The 9,733-nt window shown below is 42.6% G+C and overlaps 1 pseudogene; it reads right to left on the minus strand.

Moving 5' to 3' along the window:
- Positions 1 to 3,681: 3,681 nt before the first annotated feature.
- On the minus strand, positions 3,682 to 4,429 carry LOC115301265 (annotated as a pseudogene).
- Between the last annotated feature and the right edge of the window lie 5,304 nt (positions 4,430 to 9,733).

Consider the following 9,733-nt stretch of genomic DNA (forward strand, 5'->3'; position numbering starts at 1 on the left):
AAGGGGGGTCAGAGACAACAAAGGACAGTGGACAGTCTAAAAGTGTATGACCAGTTGAGGGGAGAGGTAGGGATGGGATATAGGAGAAAATATCTGGATTGCAAGAAAGTAAAAAAAAAAAAAAAAAAAAAAGGAGAAAGGAGAAAGGAAAATAAGGAGTAAAAATTTTTAACAATTTACGTAAAAAAAAAGTAACAATGATAAAAAAATACATACAGAAAAAGGCAAAAAGAGAAAAAATTATAAAAAAAAGCACAACAAACTAAGAAACAAAAAACCCAGCAGCTCCCCCTCGTGGATAGGCGTGGTTTGATGTGGTAGGTCTCGGAGGCTGCTCTCAGAGGCTCCACCTTGGTGTCTGCAGAGATTAGATGGGCGGCAAGCCAAGCTCCGCTGAACTACGAACTTAGGCCACTCTAATGAGTCTGATCTCCTTGTGCTGGGGTTGAGCTGAGTTGTATTTTCCAGGCCCACCTTGGTTCAAAGTTCCAGTCCATGCACTTTTTATGCTACCACAGATGAGATTGTATTTGCTTTGGTGGCTGGCTTCTTAGGGAGAGGAATCAGTTTGTCTAGGCTCAGGCTGGGTTTTCGGCTGCCCCTGCCTGAGGCGAGATGCGCAGCAGGAGGTGAAGTGCGTGCACACCGTCACAGACCCAACCCCCAGTGGGGATTGCGTTAGTGTTAGCGTTGGGGGAGGAATGAGTGTGCAGCTGTTGCCGGAGGTGGTGCTGGGAGCTGCTGGAAATGAGCTGGGAGCTCCTGCAGCCTGCGTGCGCACCCAGGTCTCCACCGCCGCCAACTCCCTGCTGGGATCGCTCAGAGGTGGGGGCTATTTTTTCCCTGTTGGCACCCGGGATTCAGGTTTCGCACGGTCAATGCTGGGGACAAGATGTGCCATGGAAATGAGGTGTGTGCTCCCACTCCCAAAACTGAGGTCGAAGTGAGCACCCCTGACACCGCCACTGCAGAGGTCGCAGACTCCTTGCCAAGATGGCGCAGGACTGGAAGCTGTTCCTTCCCTTGCGCCACCTGGGTTCAGGATTTAGGCTACCAGCAATTATCTATGGAGTGAGCTTCTCTCTCCAAGCGTGGTTAAGTGTTCTTTAGCTCTTCCCCAGAGACAGTACTATGAGCGTGTTCAGTCTCTCTGTCTCTTCCCTTTGTCTCTCGGGCTCTGCGAGCTTGCCCCACATTGGGCTGGGGCTCCCACCTCCCCTGCCCATCTTGGGCCGGCCCATTTTCCAATCTCCCCAGTTCGCACTCACTCACTCAGGTGTCCTTCAGGTTCTCTTCCTTCTGGAGTCCGTATTTTCTCTTTCCACTCTTGCAGATGAGAGTAATGTCCTTCTCAGTTCGATCGATGTGGCAGACAAAGTTTGCATCGCTCCCTTCCTCTCCACCATCTTGGCTCCTCCCCCCTAAAAAATTTTAAAAAGTATATTTATTTATTTTGAGAGAGAGCAAGCATGAGTGGAGGAGGGGCAGAGAGGAAGAAAGAGAGAATTCCAAGCAGGCTCAGTGTCATCAGCAGAGAGCCTGATGTGAGGTTTGAACCCATGAACTATGAGAACATGAACTGAGCTGAAATCAAGAGTCGGATGCTTAACCAACTGAGCTACCCAGGCACCCAAACTCTTTTTTTAATGTTTTTTTATTTTTTAGAGAGAGAGAGAGAGAGAGAGAGAGAGAGAGAGAGAGAGAGAGTGCACTAGCGGGGAAGGGGCAGAGAGAGAGGGAAACACAGAATCTGAAGCAGTCTCCAGGTCTGAGCTGTCAGCACAGAGCCTGATGCGGGGCTTGAACTATCAAATTGTGAAATCATGACCTGAGCTGAAGTTAACTGACTGAACCACCCAGATGCCCCCTCTCTCTTTTTTCTAATGTTCATTTAAAAAAATTTTGAGACAGTGAGAGAGAGAGCATGAGAGGGGTAGAGAGAGAGAGGGAGGCACAGAATCTGTAGCAGACTCCAAGGTCTGAGCTTCGGGGCCTGATGCAGGGCTCAAACCCACAAATTGTAAGATCATGACCTGAGTTGGTCAGCTCCTTAACTGATGAGCCACCTAGGTGCCCTGTTGTGTGTCTCTTTAGATGTTATTACTGGAAAGTATTCCATATATACTACAATTTGTTTATTCACTCACCTGTTATTGGACATTTGAATTGAGTCCAGCTTTGGTTTTTAAGAATAAAGTCCTTTTGGAGCTCCTGAGTGGCTCAGTCGGTTAAGCGTCTGACTCTTGGTTTCAGGTCAGGTCATGATCTCATGGTTTGTGAGTATGAGCCCTGCATGGGGCTCTGTACTTGCAGCTCAGAGCCTGCTTGGAATTCTCTCCCCTTCACTCTGTGCCCCTCCCCCACTCACATTGTGTCTGTCTCTCTCAAACAAACTTGAAAAAAAAATGAACCAAGTCCTTTGGACATACATGTGCTAGTCTTTGTGCGGACTTAGATAAATGCCTAGGAGTGGAGTTGCTGGGTTGTGTGGTAAACGTACATTCATGAAAAAACCAACAAATTATTTTTCAAGTGGCTCTTACCCAGAAAGACAATCTCATTCTGAGAAGACAACTTAGAGGTGTTTTTAAAGTAAGATTTTTTTCTCTTTTTATCGTAATACATGAATACAAGCTCACTTTAAGATATTTAATCATTCAAACAACAGAGCAACCTCACTTCTGACTTCTCTTCCCTCCCAGGTAACTTTTTTTTAAAGTTTTTATTTCTTTATTTTGAGAGAGAGTGAAAGCCCAAGTTGGGGAGGGGCAGAGAGAGAGAGGGAGAGAGAGAACCCCAAGCAGGTTCCACATTGCCAGTGCAGAGCCTGCCATGGGGCTTGAACTCACAAGCTGTGAGATTACAACCTGAGCTGAAGTTGGAAGATTAACTGAGCCATCCAGGTGCCCCTCTCCCAGGTGACTCTTACTCAGTTTCCCTGGAAGGAGCCTGCCCAAGGCACCGGGGCACCTGCCCAAGTGCTGGGCCTGCGGGACAGAAGGGACAGGAGGCACCTGACCAGCACTGGAGCAATTGGGTCTCTTTCTCAATCACTCCTGGGCTTGCTAGCTCTGAAAGGACTGTTTTTCACTTGTGCAGAATAATTATATTTAAAGAAGGACTGATTGTTAAGAAACAAATGTGTTTCTTTAGAAGACACAGTGTTGGAGAAACATAGGTAGATTCTTCCTTCTGGAGCTCATTTTTTAAGACTCCATTGGAACCATGGCCCTCTAGGTACATCAAAAGAAATTTAAGCTTCTTTGTGAGTACGTGTGTTCCAACAAATTCTATTTACAAAAATAGGCAGCAGGCCACGCCGGACCCAAGGACTGTAATTTGCCACCCCCTGCGCTCAATGACCACTTAGTAGATGACCTTGCTGCCAGGTGTGTGTGTGTGTGTGTGTGTGGGCGGGTATGATCCATTCTGTTCCTCGCGAGATGGAAACCTCTAAGGTCTGGTGCTTTGCTGAGTTGTACATGCGTACGGAACAGAATACTGTGTGTGGAAGTTGCTGACCAAATAGAGGGTGCAGAGGCCAGAATGTGAGGGCCGCACGGGAATAGGTTGAGCTTCCTTCTTCATAAGAAACATCAGCCGGTTTATTCCATATCAAGGCCAACCCTCTGACCCACATACACACATGGGCCCTGTGTGGGTAAGGTCCTCATTGGCCGCTTAAGAGCCCTTGTGCTGGAACGTGACCACGAGCCCTTCTCTGGTGATGGCCTAGTTGTGGCTCTGCTGGGAGTCCAAGGCTCCTTCCACCCTACCTGCAGGTTGTCTTGGGTGATGCAATTTTTTGCCTCCTCCTGCAGCTGCAGCACTTCCTGCTCCTTGAGCCTGCATTCTCCTCCACCTGCCGCTGCCTCTGCTCAGGCCCTTCCTGCCACAGCCTCGCTAAAGGCAGCTCTTGCAGCAGCTGGTTCTCCTCCAGGTCCCCGGCCCTCAGGTCGCGGTGCTCAGCGGTACCCCGCAGCACCTTGCTCTCTGCCGGACCCCGCCCGGGCCTCGCGCACCTTCTCCCGCACCTCGGAGGCGAACTCCAGCTGGGACGGAGACGGGCACAAAGTAGGCACCCTGTGGGCGCGTCCACACTGACACACCACCCACGGCTCCAGCGCCTCTTCCTTGTCCTACACACCTGAGGGCGCGCACCGTTTGGCGGGACTCAACTGGATCCACCGCGGGCGGGGTCGCCACGCACCGGCCCTTGCACCTGGCGGGCGAGTCCCGGTGGGTCTTGTGGCCGCTCAATGGCAGCAGAAGCGGGGCGAGGCCCGGTCCTCCCCACTCAGGCCTGCAAGGAGCTTACGTTTCCTAACATCTCTGTGTTCCAGTCATGTCTTGCAAAGGATACACCCTAGATGGAGATTTAGCAAGCACCTGCTCTTTTCAATACCTGGAAGATGTGGGTACTAGCCATTGTGTGCTCTCTTTTCAAATGGTAAATTTACCCCAATTTTATCTCTTTTGGGGATGGGACCGAGACAACTTCTTAACTGTAATTCTTAGCACATTGAGCATTTGCCTTTTTCTCCAAGAACAAACTTCAGGCTGTAAATTGTTGGGTTGCATGTTACTACTTTTCCTACAACGTGGTATGCTCAGTTTCATGGCACTATGATTTGGGCAGGGGGTACAGGGATTTTTAAGCTCTCATTCATTTGTTCATCCACACACACATATACTGGGCACCCCTTACTCCAGGCTGTGCTAGGCGCTGGGCATACAACAGTGAACAAGACAGACAACAGGGCCTTATGGAGTTTACATTCTAGTTCAGGGAAAAGACACAGAGAAGAGGCCAGCGAAATAAATGGGACAATTACACAGTATGGTCAATGCCATGCAGAAAGTAAGACCAAGTGATAGAAAGTAACATTTGATTTGAGACTGAAGGATGAGAATGAGCCCCCATGTGGGAAGAGCTTCCGCAGGAAACTGCCTGGGTAATGGCGTTGGGGTGGGAGAATCAATGACTTTGAGGGACAGAAGGAGCCAATGTGATGAGAGCCAGATCACAATTGTCATATAAAGAGTTTGGATATTATTCTAAGAGTAATAGAAAGCCCTTGGAGGCTAAGCAACAAAGAAACAATATCTGATTTATGTTCTTAAACATAAAACACATTTAAAAACATAGCATATAGAACACAAAACATCTGGCTGGGTGGAGAAGGTGTTGTAAGGGGATGCAGTTTCAATGGAATCAGATCCTGTGATCTCCCCGTGGCTTCCTAGCTGAAGGCAGCACCTTCTATGCAAACAGCATGAACAGGAAACTCTCCACTTTCTTTACATCCAAGTTAGTTAGCACATAGTGCAACAATGATTTCAGGAGTAGATTTCTTAATGCTCTTTACCCATTTAGCCCATCCCCCCTCCCACAACCCCTCCAGCAACCCTCTGTTTGTTCTCTATGTTTAAGAGTCTCTTATGTTTTGCCCCCTCCCTGTTTTTATATTATTTTTGCTTCTCTTCCCTTATATTCATCTGTTTAGTATTTTAAATTTCTCATATGAGTGAAATAATATGATATTTGTCTTTCTCTGACTAATTTGGCTTAGCATAATACCCTCTAGTTTCATCCATGTAGTTGCGAATGGCAAGGTTTCATTCTTTTTGATTTCCGAGTAATACTCCGTTGTGTGTGTCCATATATATATATACATATATATATATATATATATATATATATATGTATATATATATATATAAAATCCTTATCTATTCATCCATCGATGGACATTTGGGCTCTTTCCGTACTTTGGCTGTTGTGGATAGCGCTGCTGTAAACATTGGAGTGTATGTGCCCCTTCGAAATAGCACACCTTTATTCCTGGCGTAAATACCTAGTAGTGCAATTGCTGGATCATAGGGTAGTTCTATTTTTAATTTTTTGAGGAACTTTCATACTGTTTTCCCCAGCAACCGCACAAGTTTGCATTCCCACCAACAGTGCAAAAGAGATCCTCCTTTTCTGCATCCTTGCCAACATCCATTGTTGTCTGAATTGTGAACTTTAGCCATTCTGACTGGAGTGAAGTGCTATCTCATTGTGGTTTTGATTTGTATTTCCCTGATGATGAGTGACATTGAGCATTATTTCATGTGTCTGTTGGCCAACTGGATGTCTTCTTTGGAGAAGTGTCTATGTCTTTAGCCCATTTCTTCACTGGATTATTTGTTTTTTGGGTGTTGAGTTTGATAAGTTCTTTATAGATTTTGGATACTAACCCTTTATCTAAATGTCATTGGCAAATATCTTCTCCTATTCTGTCAGTTGCCTTTTAGTTTTGCTTATTGTTTCCTTCATTGTGCAGAAGCTTTTTATTTTGATGAGGTCCCAATAGTTTATTCTTGCTTTTGTTTCCTTTCCCTCCGGAGATGTGTTGCTGCAGCCGAGGACAAAGGTTTTTGCTTGCTTTCTCATCTAGGATTTTGATGGCTTCTTGTCTTAACATTTAAGTCTTTCATCCATTTTGAGTTTATTTTTGTGTATGGTATAAGAAAGTGGTCTAGGTTCATTTTTCTGTATGTCACTGTCCACTTTTCCCAGCACCATTTGCTGAAGAGAATATCTTTATTCCATTGGATAGTCTTTCCTGCTCTGTCAAAGATTAGTTGGGCATACATTTGTGGGTCCATTTCTGGGTTTTCTATTCTGTTCCACTGATCTGAACATCTGTTTTTGTGCCCGTACCATACTGTTTTGATGATCATGGTTTTGTAATCTACCTGGAAGTCCAGGATTATGAAGCCTCCAGCTTCGGTTTTCTTTTTCAGGATGGCTACTTGCGGTCTTTTCTGGTTCCATAGAAATTTTAGGATAATTTGTTCTAGCTCTGTGATGAATGCTGGTGTTCTTTTGATAGGGATTGCTGGAAACTCTCCACTTTCATTTCTCCTCTTCATAACCACGGGAGTCTTTTCTTTCTGAATCCAAGCATTATGGAAAAACCCTGTGTATGTGTGAAGAGAGCAGAGAGGTGACAGGAAGACCTGGGCTCCAGGGGCCTAAGGGCTGGGAGAGGTCTTAGCTCCTTTTCCAGACTTTTCTAGACTTTGACCGTGGTTTCCTGGGCTAATGGGAAGTGCCAGTTAATGGGTGATGACTTAATGATCTGGCCACGGGAACTGTGTCACAGGATCTGAGGAAATATCAGTCCATGATAAGGAAAATGACAGAGAATAGTGAAATATGGGCAAAATACCAGATGAAATTACAAAAAAAAAAAAATCAGCAAGTACCAGGAAGAGGACCTCTAAGTCTTTTGACCCAGAAAAGAAGCATAAATGGAATTTAAAAAGCCTTGTCATCCCAAAAGTTTGATATAAAATAACTTTCTTCTCTGAAGTAAATTTCCAGCAATATAAGCAGTCTTTAGGATGAGGATATAATTTATTCATGTTTCTCTAATGTGCCTTTGACTTTCTGTCCAATTGATTCATGACAAGACTTTCTATTTTATAAGCCTCAAAATAAAAATAGACGTAATCTTTTAAGAAGCACGTTTCTTAGAGTATTGAAAAGAAAAGTGAGATATTAGACATGTTTTCTTTACTCATTTTTTTCCTTTTGAGGAGAGTACATTGAGAACCAACCCTTCCATTGTAAACTAATAAAGTAAAATTTATTTTATATGAGTATATATAAATTCTTATGTATGTGTATGTATATCTAAACATCTGTATCTATGTGTCTGTGTCTGTATCTGTCATTTACCAACTAGATTATGGTTTAATTCTGATAAAATATACAGAATATGAACTTTACATTAGCCGTTTTTAAGTGTACATTTCAGTAGCATTAAATATATTGGTGTTATTGTGCAACCATTTCCATCATATATCCCCAACTGGGCTTTTATTATTATTTTTTTAATGAAGGAAATAACAATTATCAGTAATTATCACACTGCCATGGCATTTGGGACAGGTATTAAAGCTGAGTTTTTTCTTTTTTATTTTTTTAGAAATGTTTTTTTATCACCGCTCAACTTTCTTTTAATGCTTATTTATATTTGAGAGAGAGAGAGAGAGAAGCAGAGAGAAAGCAGAATAGAGGATCTGAAGTGGGGTCTGTGCTGATAGCAGAGAGCCCACTTTGGGGATTGAACTCAGGAGCCATGAGGTCATGACCTGAGTCAAAGTCACATGCTTAATCTACTGACCTATCCAGGTGCCCTACGATCTTATTTTCCATATTCTTAAAATTAACCCTCCAGAGTGTCAGAAAAAACATTTATTTAAAACCTAACTCTTCTAGGTGGCTCCAAAAGAAATACAAGTGACAAGACATAAAACCATGAGCACATCAACCTCATCTGGAATTAAAGAAGCAAAACAATAACTACTACCAAAAACAATTCTGATCCTTTTTCACACACCATATTGACAAAGAGGGGAAAAAGAGAGTGATAATATCCTGTGTTTCCAGTGTGATGGTGGAATAATGCATTTTTGTGGGATGTGGTTTGACCCTATGAATCACAATTTTAAATTAACACACCAGCCATCTTTCTCTTAGGACATAATTCTAAGGAGTTAATCACACAGATGTGGTAAAATAGATATGTACAAGGATGTTCACCATAGTTGTTTATAGAATTAAATTCTATAATTAAGTTAAATTTTATAATTTATAGAATTAAAACACTAGAAACAATTTAGTCTAATTTCTAACTAAAATAGCAGATTAAGCTAAGTAAATTATGATACACTTACACCATAAAATGTCTTGTCATTATAAATGAACATACAGATCTACATCAGCATAGAAAGATTTATATCACACATGCTGAATGAAAGAGGTGATTGCGGATGATTATGCATAGTAATTACTCCATTTATATAAAAATGTGTATCTAAATATACATGTGTAGGTTTGTGCGTAGATAGACAATGGATAGATTGATACCTGAAAAGTTCTTTACTACAATGTTAACAGTCTTGATTGGTTAGATTTGCTTCCTATTTGGGGTTCTATTCTCTATTATATGATTTTTTTTTTTTTTTACTACAAGTATGTTTTAGTTCTAACTATAAGAAAAAACTCTTCTAGTTTGGAATAAAATTAAATACATCGTCATGTTTAAAAATAAATAGAATAAGGAGAGAGGAATAGGTAAAACTCTACAAATACAAATTTAATGATGTAGATGGAATGGATCATTCCTTGCAAAACACAAACGATCACAGTTCATTCAATCTGAAATAGATAATATGAATACTCTGTAACTATTTTTTCCCTCTGTAACTATTAAGGAAGTTAAATTTATAATGTAAGTACTTCCAGGAAAGAAATCTCCAAACCTGGATAATTTCACTGGAGAATTCTACCAAACATTTAAAAATGAATGAACACTGGGCACCTGGATGGCTCAGTCTGTTGACTGTGGAGCCTGCTTGATATTTTTTCTCTCTCTCTTTCCCTTTCTCTCTCTCTCTCTCTCTCTCTGTCTGCCCCTCTCCCCACTCATGAGCTTTCTCTCTCTCTAAAAAAAAAAAAGGAAAGCAATTTTATGCAATTTCTTTTTTTTTTAAGTGTTTATTTATTTGGAGAGAGAACAAGAGAGAGAGGGCTAGGGAGAGAGAATGCACAGGAGCAATTGCTTGAGCAGGTGAGGGCAGAGAGAGGGAGAGAGAGAATCATAAGCAGGGTCTGAGCTGTCAGCACAAAGCCCTACTTGGGATTTGATCTCACAAATGATGATGGTGAGATCAA

Source organism: Suricata suricatta, chromosome 1 (assembly GCF_006229205.1).
Source record: "Suricata suricatta isolate VVHF042 chromosome 1, meerkat_22Aug2017_6uvM2_HiC, whole genome shotgun sequence".
Classification (NCBI taxonomy): Eukaryota; Metazoa; Chordata; class Mammalia; order Carnivora; family Herpestidae; genus Suricata; species Suricata suricatta.